General features: G+C 39.9%; 1 pseudogene; it reads left to right on the top strand.

The window, feature by feature from the left end:
- The first annotated feature begins 234 nt into the window (after positions 1 to 234).
- LOC139999096 (uncharacterized) lies at positions 235 to 14,922 on the top strand (annotated as a pseudogene).
- The last annotated feature ends 2,896 nt before the right edge of the window (positions 14,923 to 17,818 follow it).

Here is a 17,818-nt window from a genome sequence, read left to right as displayed (position 1 = left end):
AATGTGATTTTATTTTGTGCAGTGTTGCGGACCCTCCGAAATCTACTGGGAAGGATGAATACCTCGCACAGTACCAATGTGATGACGGTGGAGACAAGGAGAAACCAAGAAGATCAAAAAAACGTGACCTCATTTCAAAAGAAAACGTTTTGTACGGCAAAGAGACTTCTGAGCCTGGTGAGAAATTGCGGCAAACTTCCTCTCTCAAGTGTGACACTGAATGTAGCTCTAAAAAGCTTTCCTCCTCAGCTATTGCAGAGAGATGCCAAGGTAGAAAGGACAAGACTAAAAACACTGAGAAAGAGCATTACCAAAGCAAGAGGGAACATGCTCCTAGTGAAGAGAAGGAGAGTCAAAAAGCAGGTCCTTCCAGCGGCCAGGTTCAAAAGGCGTCACGCTGGAGCTCCGAGTTCGGCAGCATTCCGAGACCGTTTTGGCGGTTGTGGAGACGGCCCTGGCTGAGGTGGCTGCTGCTGTTGCTGCTGTCCCCTCTGTCCTCGCTGTTGCCGCTGTTGCTGCTGTTCCTGGACCTTGGAGACCTCCGGCGGCTCCCTGTGACAGGCCCTGTGGCCCCGGGGAGCTGCCCGCCGCCTCGTCGGCCAGCCCGGCAGCAATCCTGCCAGCACAGAATAGCTCACTGCGTTTCAGGGTAAAGTGACGATTAATTTCTATTTCCTGGCCTGGGTGCTGCTTCCTTCTTTAAGGAAGCTTCAAGGTTAAAGGTTAAGCTCAGTTATGTCAGGGCCCAAGTCCGTTTCGTGAAGGGGCTCTTGTACGAAAGCTTAAGCTGGGATTGACTCTCTGCTAAGCGGAGGCCAAACGTGTACCTACTGAGAAGCAGGTCCTAAGTGATAACGTTTTCTAAAGAGACTGCTAAACACATCTGAACAGTGCTGCTGCAGAACTCTGAATGGGGGGATAGCAACTGTCTTAACTGATCTGGAATCTTGAGTTTACTTTTCAGTGGACAAGAGGTGTGTCTCTCAAGGCAAACAAAGAGAGGAGTAACACCCGATACTCATGTCAACATAAATTTATGCTCAGAGCGTAGGTGTAGGAACAGCATCGGTATGGATATGGAACATCGGGAGAGGAAGCTCTGTCGGTATTTACAGTTTTTCTACTACCTTGTCAGAGAGACGTTATCTCCACATTAGAAATGGATGTATTTTGAAACGGTGGTGGTGGATCGGATTTCTTCTTTCTAGTGTTAATATTTGCTCTTGAATCGTACTTAATACCTGGTAACGCCTCAATCAGTTGTCAAAAATAAACTTAAAAATGTGTAAGGCTTATCTCGTTGGTCAGTATAAAGATCAAGGCTTTTTTCCTTTTTCCTTTTTCCTTTTTCCTTTACCTTTTCCTTTCTTCCCCAGTATTGTTTTTCTTTTCTCCTTCTCACTACAGTCTTAATTTTGTTTCTTGTCCCTTAAGTGTGTTTTCAGTGTGTTGCTGAAACATTTTCTCTTTCAATCCGAAAAAAGGAGCTGTCACTGGTGAAGATCGGAGCTTATCTGAAAATCCCTGAGCCCAGGAGCTGTCACCTTAGTCTTCCAGTCGGACAAGGACGACTTCATTTCTCGTGTAAATGCATTTTTCAGGTTTGCATATTGTTTTTTCAGGAACGGAAAGTGTGTATAGAATGGATTTAAAATCAATCTTAAATGTAAAATGTCAAGGGAAAAAAGTTCTAGTTACAACCTCTGCACATAATTTGCCAGCTGTGGGACTAGGAGTTTTCTTATTTACTGTGTTTTGTTTAACGTGTCTGAAGTTTAATGGATAGCAATCAAGGCGTGCTAGAAATCTGAAAGCACTTTATGCTTTGTTCTCTCAGTCATTTTGGTATAACAAACTAGCTTATGTTTTAAACGCTCCATTAGGTTAGTGGTTTCCCTATAGGTAACAAGTCCCTGTGTGCTACAGTAAGACAGTAACAAAACATGAAGTATAGAAGTTCATCCTGTCATGGATGCTTCTGCCTACGGACACACAATTATGCTTATTTAAAGCGGTATCACCTTGAAACCTAATCAGCATTTTAAAAAGGACTTTGTAGCAGTTATTGGCTTTTGTCCTGGAGGGCTGAGGTTTGTTTTGTTTTGTTTTACATTCAGCATTTCCGTTTCTAGCTTACATTGCCCTGTTGTTTTGCATGAGGAAAACGTGCAACTTTACAAAGCAGAACGGAAAGAGCTGCTTTTTAGTCTAACGTTTCAGTTTTTTGTAGGAGTTTTAAATGTGGTAGGAGTAAAACACCAGAAGTACTGCTGCCAAAGTTATATTCAAACTCGTATTTCGTGGAGAAGCAGAAGAAGCCCAGGGAGAAATAAATTTGCAAACGTGCTCTTCATGCTCTCCTTTCCCAAGATTTCTCTGAGATATAGCCCATCCTCTGTGGGTTTTGAGGTGTATGGTTCCCAGGAGTGAGAAGGAGGGCCAAACATCTCTCTTCTTGGATCTCAACATGCCAGGGCTTTAGTGTACTGCCACTTACGGCTCCGCTTTTTCACCTGGAAAAAGCGACCACATGATGTAGACTGAGGAGCCCTCACAAATTAACTTGCTATCACAAAGTGACGCCCAGAAAAGGTGTATTTAAAAGCTAGGCTCATTATAGAATAACAACAAACCCCTCATGATTGGTGCAGTAGACAGTGAGGTAGAGAGCGATCCCTGGAAAGACAGAAGAAAAGGAGCAGTGACTTCTGGGTACCTTTGTGCACACGAAACAGAAAAACGCAGGCAGTGAAGTAATAGTGTTCCATTACTAACGCCAGCAATAGATAATTGCAACAATTATCTATTAGATCATAGGTAATAATTAACAGATAATTGTGCAACTCTGGAAATCAATAAATAACTGATTCCCCTCAGAGAATGTCTTCTACATTTTTATATTAAAAAGACTCCAGAGTTGTAATGGATTAAAATCCTACGGAAGTGAAAGAAATGGCATCAGCCACTAGTTCTGCAGAAGCTAAAAGTAATACCGATAGAGTTTAGATGGAAATTTTCACTTTGTGTGTTTAGTTTGGGGATTCTTTTTAAATCATTCATACCAGCGATTTAGTTCTTAAGGCTGTTTCTTTGAGATTAAGTGACAGGACTTCTGCTATTCTTTTCTTCTTGGAATGCTTCTTGATATTCTTACGTCAACCAGAACTTCTGTCTCTGTCGCAGATGTCAACAATGACCGTAGTTAAGAAGCCCAAATCTTCAAAGTCTAAAAAGCCCTCTTCAAGGCGGTCTGGCAAATCCAAGAAACCAAGTACTAAAATACTGATGTCACGCACCGCAAACTGGGGCCAGATACCGCCTGCAGAAGGTTCAAGCCAAGTCTCTGTGGCCCAAGGACGTGGAGGTGCTATTTACTGTAGATCATCTGAAAAATCTAAGGCTTTTGCCCCAAGAGATCTAAGTAAGTGTGAGCTTTATCCTGACTCCATTTTCTTCAAAGCAAAAGTAGAAAATGCAGTTCTTACTTGTTGCACTGATAGAGAAGGGGACTAGTGTGAACAAAGACTTCAAAAGCGAATCTCCTAAGGCAACTGAAGTGACTGATGTTACAGAAATTAATTTTGATATATTTACAGTCAACAGAGAAATATGGGGAGCTTTTTGTAATGCACAGATTCATCCATGTCTTTTCCGTTTTGCAAAGAAAAGTGTTTGATTGTTGCTATTCACAGCTTCCATTTTTCACACGTTTTTTGAATGATAACATTGCTCAGGAAAAGATCTGGTATCTGTAGGGGTACCGTCATTCCTAGTTACTAGTTTTTACCTTTTTTCCGTATAATTTCAAGTCTAAGCTTGTGGTTTAAGTTATAATAAGGAAAAAAACAGTAGTTGAGTTAATCAGGTTAAAGATTATAGATGGAGAGGAACTTGGCATTAGGTACTACAAACAGAATGGCAGTTAGCCTTGCCTTAGAAAAATTAAAATGGTTGACGAAAGCTGTTTTTTTTGTTTTTTTTTTCCCCAAAACATTGTGTTGACCAGCCAATTTGAATTTGGCGGTATTAAAGCTGTCTGCAATAATTTTCTTCTGGCTTGGATTGTAGCTAGCTCCTCTAGGTGCTCCTGCAGAATAGTATTTTTTTAAATACCTTGCTTAGAAACAAACAAACAAAATCTCTTTTTAAATTTAACTTTCTTGCAGTCGTTAATGATGGAATTGCTCCACCACAGAGCATTCTTTTTCCACCTGAGAAGATTTGTATGGATTGGCGAGAAACACAAAGTGTTGGAGTTGGCCTGTACAATCTTGGCAACACATGTTTTCTTAATGCTACTCTACAGTGTTTGACCTACACACCCCCACTTGCCAATTACATGCTTTCTCTCGAGCACGGCCAGTCATGTGAGTACTTTCTAAGAGTATTTCAAATCTGTTGGACAGCTCTGAAGGTGAAAGAACAGCAGTGATTCTGAGACAAGCTTATTTGCCTGATTTTACCTGTAGAAGCTGGCTTTGAGCACTGTATTAGCAGTGGGCTCCGAATAGCATACGGAGTGCAATTAATGCACTGTTTGTTTAATGAATGAATTTATTTATTTATTTATTTATGTATTTATTAAAGGATCATTTATTGCTTCGTGGGAATAATGAAGTGCATTGGACAGTAATGCATTTAGTAGTAATTTTAGAGAGTAATACATTTTTCAGCCTGTGGAGTTCACATTCCTGTCAGCCTTTACAAATGTGACTTTGCAGTAGTCTTTTAGATTTCTCATCACAAAATGCATTTGAATACAGGCTTAGTGGATATTTTTATTCTGTAAAGTTGTGTGAAATGAAATGTTACAAGACTGTTGGGACATTGGCATCTTGGGAGAATAGAATGTAGCAAGGAGAGTGGATATCGTATCTATAGTTTAAATTTTACTTAGATGTTTGTTTGTAGTTATGGATATTTTGCTGGACTGGGATGCTTTCTTCTTTCACTCTTCAGGTCGTGAACAAGATTTTTGCATGATGTGCACAATGGAGACTCACATTAACCAGGCCCTGCGTTGCACTGTTGATGCCATCGAGCCTACGCATGTTATCAGTAATCTCAGTCGTAAGTGGCTTCAGATGTGTTTCTTTTCGATAGCTTGTAATCTTCAAATACTTATTTGATGTGTATAAGTGGTTTTAACACTAGAAAGAAGAGAGATTTTAGAAATACAAGAATGATTTCATTTTTAAATGAGGTGAATGCTATCATCTTCTTCTTTAGGAATAGGACAACATTTCCGTTTTGGCAGTCAAGAAGATGCACACGAGTTCTTGCGCTATACTGTTGATGCTATGCAGGAAGCGTGCTTGAATGGAAGCACCGAGTAAGCATAAACAAGTTCACTTTCATACATTCTCTAGCACCTTCTAGTCCTTTATTTACTATCAAAAATGATCTCTAGCACCTTTTAGTGCCTTATTTACTATCAGCAACGAAAGTCTACATCATCCTTAGTTTTCATAAAACTCTTTGAAGAGTTAACTCTGCGCCTTAAATCTTCTGAGGTCTGATTATAATTTATTTCCAGATTGGACAGATCTTCTCAAGCTACCACCATCATTCATCAAATATTTGGAGGATTTCTAAGATCGAGAGGTACTTTAAAAAATATTCCTGTCCTTAGAACTGATCTGTGTCTTTTGTCGGTAGTAAAGCAGTCTGTAGTTTGTCTAAAGTAGTATCTGGCAACAACTTGAATTTGGACAGTTAGTCTCCTTCACATAAGGTTAAGCATTTATATTTTGCTTCCAGTGAAGTGCTTGAATTGCAAAGCAGTTTCGGATACGTATGAGGCATTTCTTGATATCACTTTGGATATAAAGGTAAGATGTTTTCTAAATATAATTCATGATGTTTAAGTACATGCCTAACTTTCTAAATTAAACTTGTTTACCTTAAAAAAACAAACCACATATAATGTTAAAACGTAAGAGCTTGGTGGTGCTAAGGAAGTGGATTGGACTTTGTCCTTTTGTGGAACCCATGTAAATAGTCTCCACATTTGCATTGGGTTTAAGGGGAAAGAATTCTCTTTCTGCAAAAATTATAATGCTGTCATACTTCTCTGTTGTTCTACCCCAATGTACATCTAATTGTTAGACTGATGAATTTGTCCCCAGTATTGATGACAAAGCACACTATAGATGCTGTCTAGGCTACTGGAAAAGTATTTGTTCCGAAGTCAAATGACTTCCAGGTGAGGTCAATGCTGAGCATGCTCTTTCTGCCTCCTTCTTCACAGTGCTCATAGTAGATCGCTGGAGTATGTTAGTAAGATTCTCTTATAAACTACTAGTACGTCTCTGGAATTTTGAATTTACGGTGACTTTACGCTCTTCTTTCTCGCTCCTCTAGGCGGTTTCATCTGTTACCAGAGCTCTGGAACTCTTTGTGAAACCTGAAGAGCTGGGTGGAGAGAATTGCTATAAATGTAGCGAGTAAGATTTTGACGAATTAGGTCTTAATCCTAGATGTCAGTTTTATATGTTGCATGACTCTGTTGGACTACCTCTAAACTTTGGATCTACTTACGAGCTTTGTGGAAGTTTATAAAACACTTGGATTTTTGTTTCTTTGGAGGGGGGAAGTCTTGTTCAGAGGCATTCCCTATGGGTTTGCAATTCTCTGGCTCGTATTTTGCCATCAGAATTCAAAAAGAGATACTTTTGTTCTTTCTATTTATTAGCTCTCGACAGTACTTTTCTTGATGTAAACTGCCCAGTTTCCGTTGGGCTAGTGGCTAATTTTCACTGCTTACACTGTAGGTCCTACCTTGGAGCGGGCAATGTATCAAACTGAACTATTTTCAGTTTCAAAGTTTCAAAGGATGGCAGACAGTTTCAGTGTCTTTCCAGACAAGCTCAGTACATGAAGACTTCCTACTGTTAAATGTCTCCCTCCAGTAGAATGACCATGTGCTTCTGTTGTATTTTTGATGTTGATAGACGACCTATGTTGGAGATTATTTGCAATTTCTAGTCCTGGGGACCAAGGCTCTCTCGTTCCACTTTCATTATTTGTATTTCCCTTGAAAGCTGAAAGAATGTATCCAGGATTGGAGTTCAAATAGCCACTTTTGTAGACCAAGAAATGGTACCTTGCCATCCAACTTGGTAATACCCTTTCGTGAGAGATTCCTGTTCCTGCTATGCCCGGGGTTTTGGGAGAATTTACCTTCTTCACTGTATTAACAAACCTGACACGCAGTGCATGGGTTTATGAAAAGAAAAAAGACCAACCTATTATGCAAGTAAATGTCATTCAAATAGCATAGGCATGCGTGAGACATTAAAACGAGTTTGTTTTGGGGGCGAAAAAAGAAGATGCCTTCAAACACTTATCTCTGCTTGTTTTTAAGGTGTAAAAAGATGGTTCCTGCATCCAAGAGATTTACCATACACCGTTCTTCCAAGGTTCTCACAATATCACTGAAAAGATTTGCGGATTTCACAGGTGGAAAGATCAACAAGGTATATTTACCACTGTAATGCAACTATATCATCGTGTAATGGGACATCCCCCAAAGCTGAAAGTTGTTTATATTTTCAGACAGTAATTGTAGACTAACGACTATGGCTTATTCTTTCTCTTAATATCAATAAAGTTCCCGCTTGACAAGAAGCATATGCTTTCCTCTGAGAAGGCTGATTCATCAGGAAACAGTTCTCTGCAACTTCTAGTCTTAAACATTGTTTATGGGAAGACTTATTTGTAGTGAATCAAGAAATATCTTCTAGAAATATATTCTAGAAATAAATTCTAGTCTGTGTTTTTTGGAAGTGTTTTTCTCTGGCTAGTCCATGAAGTACTCTGGGATAATTTTTCTGTCTTCTTGGTCTCTCTTTAGGAGGTGAAATATCCGGAGTATTTGGACCTGAGAGCCTACATGTCACAGTCAATGGGAGAACCACTGCTCTATGCCTTATACGCGGTGCTGGTACATCATGGTGTCAGCTGTCACTCAGGACACTATATATGCTATGTAAAGGTAGAAGTCAACAGCATTTCTAACAGGGTAAAGGTTGTGCTGGCAAACCAGTGAAAACGTGACTAGCAGCTACTGTTTCTAGGGAAAAAGATTTCATTATATTTTTATTTGACACGTGTATATTTTGTTCCTATCCGTGATTTCATTTGGAACACGTGCAATTCACCTAAAGAAATGGTTGTCTTTGTTTGCAGGCTGGTAATGGACTTTGGTATCAGATGAATGATGCTAAAGTAGTCCGTACTGACATTAAGAGAGTTCTTGGTCAGCAAGCTTACATACTTTTTTATATCAGGTAATAACAAATCTTAACATGTGTTCAGAAGAGATTTACTTTCCTGTTATTGATATTTTTCTGTTTTGCAAGTGTTTTTCTTGCTATCCCAGGGAAAGATTATTATTTGTCTAATTCAGTTCTGTCTAACCTGAAATTCTCTGTGTCATTTATTATCTTTTGTTGCTTGGCCTGAAACTGCAGCACTTGTGTAAATTGCTATCTATGTGTTACCTGTAGCTGGCTAATTTAGAGAAGGAGAAAAATGAAGGTCATCTGTCGTGTAAGAATGAATTATTGTTCTGAAAGTGATAGTCTTAGTAGGAAGACTGTTCTCTCCTTTTCAGTTTGTAGTCTTGGCGAAGCCTTCTGTAGAGAAGGCTTCCATATCGTATGAACTGTTCCTCTAAAATTATAGGATGGGATTTAATCCAAGAGTAGGCTGAAAGAAAAACTAAACTACGATCACTGCTCTTTTCTGAAGGCGCTATGATTTGACACTTGGAGAACGTGCGTTTTACTTGCCAGCACCATCTTATCCCTGTTCATTCCCTCCTGGTCAGCAGGGGGCTAATAGTAAGCAGGCTGGATTTATGGGACCACGACTTCTTCCTCATATGATTAAGGTAATTCAGGGAAGTGGGAGGGCAGGTAACGGCACCAAACTGCTAGTGGGTTTGGGGTTTGGTGTGGGGTTTTTTGTTTGGTTTTCAGCATCTTAGTTTTGTTTTCCTTCCCATGCTGCAGCTTTCTTCACAGCCTTCATGCTACAGCCAGAGTCATTCAAACAGTGGTTACTGCTAAATTGTGCAGCCATGCATCCATTACTTTATACCTCCAAGACAGCTTTCTAAAGCACAGAGAGCTACGCTCTTTGACAATTTAAGCAGAGTGTACTAATCCTCGAATCATTTAAAAGAGGACTTGTTTTTCCTATCGTCGTCACTTTAGCTAAGACAGGGAAAACTAATTGTCTTATTCCTGAGCACCAGAACAATTACTTCAGGCTTTTCAGGGTATGTTTAAAGGGGAAAATAAATATATTTGGGAATAGCAGCAGGTAATGTTAAGTTGTTTGGCTGGTTTTCAAAGATGATGTTAATTTGATTCCAATCGGCTGTAAACCAAAAGCAGGAATTGAATACGCTTATTGGACTTGCATTTATCTTTAAAGGGCAGTGTGTTTTTCTTTGTAGGTGTTAAGACCATTTGTAGAAATACTCAGTAGGAGAGTTTTGTGTTTCAAAATGTTAAATGCAGTGTTTGCGTTAATCCATCTTGCCATTTCTTCTTTTTAAATACAGAATTCAAGCCGTTTAAATGGAAATGGATCCATAAAAGAGGACGCAAAGACCACTGGTGTCACCCTAAAAAGGCCATCTTCAGCACCACCGATGGCCTGTGTTCAAAACCAGACAATTACCAGGCCTTCAATTACTGATCCGTCAAGAAAACAGAAGATCACCACCAGTATTCACAATAAATTGCCTGCTCGTCGGACTGTGTCACAGCCTGACTGTCTTAGCAGTGCTGCGGAGGACGAAGATCTCTACCAGGCTGTTCCTTCATCCACAATTACAAATTCGGTAATGCAAATGAAGCAAATGCAAACAAGCAAAAAAGTTTCTGATGAGATTTTTGTGGAGCCAACAGTGAATGAAAATCCTAAACTCAGCTCTGATAACACAGTCCCTTACGGTGCAGAATCTTCAGGAAAATCTGAGGAGGAGTCAAAGGGCTTATTTAAAAGGAATTGCAATGCAATGTCCTCTAATGGAATTTTGGTTGGAAAGGTAGTCCGTACATTGCAGCATTCCGGTTCTTCCTGTCAGAATGCTGACGAAGGAAGATCCCAGCATGAGCTGCCAAAAACCGATTCACTAAATGGTGCTATTAGGTTAGTTAATGAATCGAAAGAAAACGGACTGAAACTTGATGATTCCACTTGCCGAGTTGAACCTGTTAAACCTTCTGAGATGTTCTTTTCTAAAACAAATGGATTGCTTGAAACATAGATTTGCTCCATCGAGAATTTCTCACCTATGATGTATTCGGGAGTGTTTATTGTGTTCCTAATTCAGGTGAAATACTGAGAAAACACAGCACAAATGTGATTGTAAGACTTTGTGGTATTATCCCATTAGAATTTGCAGACCTGAGCTTACATTAGAACTTGTCAACTTAAGCTCAGCTGAGATAAAAATTCCTAAGTTTCATAAAGTAGATTTTGGGAGGTGAGTTGGGGTTATCTTTGAAGTGTAGATAATGCATACAACTCAAAACGGTCTTGCTTACCATTTAATGGAGAAATTCTGACAAGACTAGTCCTCAGTACTACTACAAATAGTATTTTTTTGTCTGCTGACTTGTGCGTTTTGATTGCAGATGCCTGGAGCTATGCCTTCAGTCAATCGAGAAATCATCACGGAGTCCCTCACAGCCAGCCAGCTGAACAGCTTGTCAGAGGAAACGAGGTAAAATGAGCACAGTCTGATTAAGACAAGACCTTATGGAAGTTCGTTACGGTTTTATCTGTCTACTAATAGTATTTAATGGAAGGATTTAAATTAGTACAATTCCATGCTGTATGTCCAGCGTTACGAACAGAACTAATGATCAGCACTGAGCATATCACTCTGATGCAGGTTGGTGCCTCAAGGAGAACTTGTGTTCCTTCATAGAATGTTTTTCCATTTTTCTCCACTGTCTGGAGAAACACTGGCTGTTCCCCGCTCGCCCCTATGCCTTTTTTCTCAGAGCAGCAGGTGGAAGGAGACGGATGCATTTGCTTTTTTAGTGCAATGGCTTCAGAAGCAAGAGGGGAGAAAGCACTTTCTCAGGGAGCTGGAGAAGGTGTCCTAATCACAGGAGAGGTTTCTAAATGGCATATCTCTGCGAGTGTTCCTGTAGTCTGGAGGTTTTTGTTTGTTTGTTTGCCTTTGGAAGGTTTTACTGTTAATCTTCACGTCCTTCAGCAGAAGTGAGAAATGTGATTTTATTTTGTGCAGTGTCGCGGACCCTCCGAAATCTACTGGGAAGGATGAATACCTCGCACAGTACCAATGTGATGACGGTGGAGACAAGGAGAAACCAAGAAGATCAAAAGAACGTGACCTCATTTCAAAAGAAAACATTTTGTACGGCAAAGAGACTTCTGAGCCTGGTGAGAAATTGCGGCAAACTTCCTCTCTCAAGTGTGACACTGAATGTAGCTCTAAAAAGCTTTCCTCCTCAGCTATTGCAGAGAGATGCCAAGGTAGAAAGGACAAGACTAAAAACACTGAGAAAGAGCATTACCAAAGCAAGAGGGAACATGCTCCTAGTGAAGAGAAGGAGAGTCAAAAAGCAGGTCCTTCCAGCAAGAGGAGGTGTTCTCAGAGCGTGGAAGTTGTTGAGCAAAAGCGTCACAAGCAGGAGCACTGGGAGGGAAGCAGGTGCAGATCTTTCCCTGGTGAAAGAAACAGCCCTGAGAATGGCAGAAGAGCAGTCAAATATTCAAAGTACAGATCTGGCAGCGGAGGAAGATCAGAACAAGGTAGCAATAGATATTACCGATCCAAAGGGGAAAGAAGTTGGAGCAGAGAAAGATACTATCGAGATGAAGCACGGAGGTGGGAAAGATGTAGCTATTACAATGATTACTATTCACCTCATGCGACAGGAGACAGTAGAGAGAGAAAGTTCTCTCACGGTGATGCAGCCTTTGACAAATGGACTGCAACTTACTACGGCAGGTCACATAAGCATTATCATTACAAAAGTGGATGGCCACACGGTTCCCTCTTGAGAGATGAAGATGTACGTCGCTTTAGCACACCCCGAGCAGACTTGCATCGTTGCTCGGTATCTCAGCAACATTCTGGAAGACATTCTCGTGAAAGACATGCGCTTCCACCTGTGTCAGCTCATTTGGAGAACTGTTGCCAGAAAAATGAAACAGAAGGAAACAGAAAAAGAAAATCTACCCGTGCAGAAGGTAGTGAAAGTGAAATAGAAAGGAAAGACAGAAAGATAGAAAAGGAGCTTTTAGGTGGTGAAAAAAATGCAAAAATATCAGAAGTTCTAGAAGAAAAAGAAGTCTAAGGATAAACATGGAGAGAAGGATTCCAAGTAAGCAAGGATTCCAGCATACTCCGCATTTTTTATCCTAATTCTTTTCTGGGTGCTTCTCATGTATTCCTTCTTTTTTTTTTTTTTCTCCTTTTTTTTTTCTTCTCTTTTTTTCTTCTTCTTTTTTTTTTTTTTTTTTTTTTTTTCTGGTAGTTTCTAAGTTACTTAGATAGCATCAGCTGGCTGGGGATCATGTTGTTAGGTTGATCAGTGAAGATAGGAAAGCTATTGCTGAATTGTGTCAGAGCACTAGCTTTGGACCACATAGTTGGAAACACATCCGTACACCATTCTGGATTAGGTTAAAAGTTTTTTTCTGCTTGCACGTATTCCAGAGCTAGCCATTGTTAATGATCTGTGTACAAACCAGGACCTATGGTCCTCCAATCTGAGGGCTTAAGTTTGCTACATCTAAAGTAAGTTGCGTGTGCACAAAGCACCACAAAATAGCTGACATGCTGCAAATCATCACCTGTGGTAAAATAAATAAAGTTTCATATAGGCAACAAGTGCCACATCTTTTTTTTCTCTTTTAAACTTGCATGTTTCTTTCAGACTTCACGATTTGTGTTTCTGTGTGCTCCACTTTGACAATGCCAATCCCAAGCGTAAAACAAGAAGAAAAAGGAGAAGAAAAAGAAGAAAAAAGAGAAACAGCAGGAAAGTGAAAGGCTCCTTGGAACACTTAGATCCTCGTTTCCAGAAGATAACGCGGGAGAAGAAGGAAGAATCCCATCCTCCAGATGGCTCTTCATGTGAGCAATGCAGAAGTGAGAGCAGTAAACAACCTTACAAGGAAGGGAAGCCTTCCAGTGCAGGCGAAAGCAAGAAATACACCTCCGTCTCATCCAACGAGTGTATTAAAGGTAAGCGGCCGCAGTGTGTTTGAGGAATTCCTTTTCTATTAATGTAGAGATTATTTCCAACAGTCTTGAAGTGCTTGGTGACTTAACAGTCTGCTGGATATTAAAAAAAAAAGCTGATGGACTTTTTCTTTCCGTTTTTAAATGACCACTAGGAAAGAATGCCTGAAATAAAGAGGTGAAAGGCAAATAGTTTTCATTTGGTGTGATGATTAAGTGGCAAACAAGAGGAAGAGTTGCAAGATCCCTTCTTAAATTCAGTCCAGCCAAGTAGGAAAAGTAAACGTGGACAGCTGTATCTTGGCAAAGAAGATAGTAGGGAGCAAGGAGGTTTAGCAGTCAAGATGGAAGGTGATGCCATGAGGCTTACAGGCTAGTAATGTTCTAGTGAAACCCAGCCTTCCTAAAGAAGCCTGCCTGAATAATTCCTGTGAATAACAGACTCTGTTCAGCTATTTCCTAACATAGAAACGGTGCTGACTGCTTCTTCAGAGTAACATAAGTTAGTGATACTACTGAAATAGTTGTGGTTCAGACGTAGATCTGATTTCTCCTAAGCACGCTGAATTCACAGCTGTTGATCCTCCAGCGGAGGCTTTGCAATTGAACACCTGGAGAATAGGTAAATTTCCCGCTGTTGTTCTCCTCTCCTCTTGTTTTGTTTTGTTTTGTTTTCCTAGTAGAATAGGCTTAAGACTCTGAAGAAACAGGCTGCTTTTTTTCATTTCCAACACTGGCTGTTCCTCCTGAGCCCCGCCTTCTATTTTTGCAGTCACAGGATACGTGAATGTAAATTCTTGGGAGAGAGGTAGAAAACTCTGTTTCAACTGGTGTTTTTTTCGGCTATGTGGGGAGACCAAATAGGGTGGTTTTGAATCTTCTGGCTCTTATTCAGAGCAGCAGCATGTGGAGGGAGACAGATGCGTGTGCTTTTTTAGTGCAATGGCTTCAGAAGCAAGAGGGGAAAAAACACTTTCTCTGGGAGCTGGAGAAGGTGTCCTTATTGCAGGAGAGGTTTCTAAATGGCATATCTTTGCGAGTGTTCCTGTAGTCTGGAGGTTTTTGTTTGTTTGTTTGCCTTTGGAAGGTTTTACTCTTAATCTTCACGTCCTTCAGCAGAAGTGAGAAATGTGATTTTATTTTGTGCAGTGTCGCGGACCCTCCGAAATCTACTGGGAAGGATGAATACCTCGCACAGTACCAATGTGATGACGGTGGAGACAAGGAGAAACCAAGAAGATCAAAAGAACGTGACCTCATTTCAAAAGAAAACATTTTGTACGGCAAAGAGACTTCTGAGCCTGGTGAGAAATTGCGGCAAACTTCCTCTCTCAAGTGTGACACTGAATGTAGCTCTAAAAGGCTTTCCTCCTCAGCTATTGCAGAGAGATGCCAAGGTAGAAAGGACAAGACTAAAAACACTGAGAAAGAGCATTACCAAAGCAAGAGGGAACATCACGGAACATTTTCCGTGATTTTCTTCCTGAGCAGAAGTGTGCAGTACTCCTTTTCCATTAATGTAGAGATTATTTCAAACAGTCTTGAAGTGCTTGATGACTTACCAGTCTGCAGATGTATTATCAAACCAAAAAAAAAAACCCGACTTGGTAGACTATTTTTTTCCCACTTTTGAATGACTACTAGGAAGAAGGTTGTTCTGGCATCAAGAAAGTCATGTGGAATGTAACAAAATTTACTGAACCAGTAAATAAAAACTATATTTTTCTATTAGTTCCATTGTTTCAACTCTTCTGACGCTTATGGATGGCACAGATAACAGAGGGGAGATCGTGGTAATCGGAGCTACCAACAGACTGGATTCTATAGATCCTGCTTTACGAAGACCAGGACACTTTGGCAGAGAGTTCCTCTTCAACTTGCCAAATAAAGAGGTGAGAACTTAAATTCAATGTTAGTTCTACCATGGCAAAGTCCAACTTTATAGGAAAAAAAAATAATTGACAACTTGAACAAAAGAGTGATATGTGGAGACACTGCGTTGTTCCATGGAGGGCAAATCTGGTACTGGATATATATGGTCAGGATGATACCACCAAGTAGTTAGTTCTATAATCAAACCTTTCATTCCCAAAGTTGTACCTGTTTGCTTAATTATTTAGTCCACTTGGGCGTTTTCATCATGAAGTTGTGTTTTTGGTCTCAATCCTTCACTTCTGAATGAATAGGGGACGTGTTTGCATTTGATTGTGCCCCGGATCAGTGATAGTAGTTTGAGTCATAATTATTTTCTTCTTTATAGTAATTGTAGCAATTTGAAGCATTGTGCCAGAAGTGCTTTCTGTGAATTTACTGCCTGAAAAGCAAATGTGATGAAGTAATGAGACTGTCACAATGAAAGCTTGCTAAGTTTTAGAGAAGATTTTTGGACAACAAAGAAAAGTTACTGGATAAATTTTTCATTACAGTATTTTCCTCTGGGTCATTAGGTCCCATAGTTTGGAAACTTGTTATTGAAGCTATAAATGCCTTTTCTTTCATTGTAGGTTCCTATAAAAAGTTCAGTATAACAAATAAGAAATATTCAATTTCCTGGTTGAAAATGCAGAGTGTATATTAAATAACTGTAAAATACTTGAAAGTTGAGCAAATAAGAAAAGCGTATTAATAGATGAGGGGTTTTGAGGAAGGACTGGGGTTTTTTTGTTTGTTTGTTTGTTTGCTTGCTTTTTGGTTTGTTTGTTTCTTGGTATTTTTAAGGAAAACTTGGGACAAGCTAAAACGCAATGATTTTGCTTCCAGGCTAGAAAAGAAATTTTCAAGATTCATACTCATGACTGGACCCCTAAGCCACCAGACATGTTGCTTGATGAACTAGCTGAGAAATGCATTGGTAAGACTGAAACCAAAATGGATTCTTGCTTGTGAGCAAGTTGTAAAGAACCTTAGCTTGTACCAGGCAGTACCCAAGCTCTTGTGCCTTGCTGCACAACTAGTCAACGAGGCAGCTGGCACGCCTTCATAGCAATCAGAGTTAGATGCTTTCCTCTATTTACTCTTTGTTGTCGTTCTTTTTGTTGTCTGAGAACGTTAAATGGTTCTGGGGCATCTTCCTCAAGAGTATAGTTTTTGATGAGGAGTCTGCTTCAGCTGCATAAGCGCAGGATATCAGACAGTGCGCAACATGAAACTTCCCTGCAGAGCGGTAGCACTTTGAATTCCCTGTTAACCTGTTTGGTTTTGGCATTACAAATTGTTTAAATGTTGCATGTTGTAAACCTGGGCCTTGACTGATGTAATGTTTGATTTTTGTTTGTTAGGATACTGTGGTGCAGATATCAAATCTTTATGTACTGAAGCTGCGCTGTGCTCTCTACGTCGATGCTATCCTCAGATTTATGCAAGTAGGGAGAAGTTGCTACTAGACGTTAATTCTATTAAAATAAAAGCAAAGGACTTTTTCATGGCTCTGAAGAAGGTTGTAACCGGCATCAAACAGGATCGTGGCTTCACCCGGACAAGCACTATCACCCATTTTCAAGCCACTTTTTAAAAGATCAGGAGCGAATATTTTACAAGTTGTGCAGAAGATCTTCCCGCATGCACAGCTCGCACTAAAGGAGGACCGACAGCAAGGTATAACCACAGCATCCACTTCTTTATAATTCTGCTAAAGCAAAAACTTGTGGTTTGTGCAATCAACTTAAACCTTTCAGACATAATGATGGTAGAATTTTATTATTTGCATGTGCATGTCTTTCTTTTGGGCATGTCTGGAAGATAACGCATAGGTTTTATTCTGGATTCGAAACTGAAATGCCAAATGGAAGCCCTGAATGACTCAATACACAGTAAAGGACGATGCGTTCTCTACTGAAGCATCCTGCTTCTGACGGCAGCTAAGATAATTAGCATTTGTTGAGGTTGACTTGAGGTTTGAAGTATAAGGCACCTATTTTTCTTTAAAAAATCAAAACTCAGATATTTGGAGGGGAAGCATTTCTAGGTCAATGTTTCTAATTCCTTTCTGAAGAATGTCGGGACCAGGATACAAGTATAACTGGTCTAAGCTAAATATTGTTTTAGCTATCATCATTTTTAACCAGTCTCCTAATTTAAATGTTTGTAGATCGTACTATACATGTGCACGTGAGATCAATTAGCACTGATATTTACTAGATGAATGGAATTCTGTGGCCATCACATCCTTAATCTCCGTGCTTTCATTGTGGGAACCTCCTCCAGAAAGAAATGGTCTTGTTTGTTTTTTTTGTTTGTTTGTTTGTTTGTTTGTTTTTAGCTATTTAGCAACTGCGGAAATTGTTTGTAATCTCCTTTATTCTAAGGGGGAGAAAAAAATCACCAAGAGTAGCGTACCTTATACGTACACATCAGTGGGACTTAGTACAGCTTTGTAGGGCCTTGTGCCATCTCCTTAGATCTGTGGTGGGATGAACTCTAGGAAATAGCTTTCAGTGTGTGCTCTCAAATGAAGAAAGGGTTTTGGCACTGATTTAGAAGCTGTATTCATGTAAGAGAACGAGACAAAGGCTATTCAGGAAAGTTAACAAACCTCTTTTGTCTTTCAGACCATTTAAATCCTATTTTACAAGATGA

This window comes from Anas platyrhynchos, chromosome 19 (assembly GCF_047663525.1).
Source record: "Anas platyrhynchos isolate ZD024472 breed Pekin duck chromosome 19, IASCAAS_PekinDuck_T2T, whole genome shotgun sequence".
In the NCBI taxonomy this organism is placed as follows: domain Eukaryota; kingdom Metazoa; phylum Chordata; class Aves; order Anseriformes; family Anatidae; genus Anas; species Anas platyrhynchos.
Note: the sequence above shows the minus strand (reverse complement) of the source record. Positions and strands in the feature narration are given on the sequence as shown.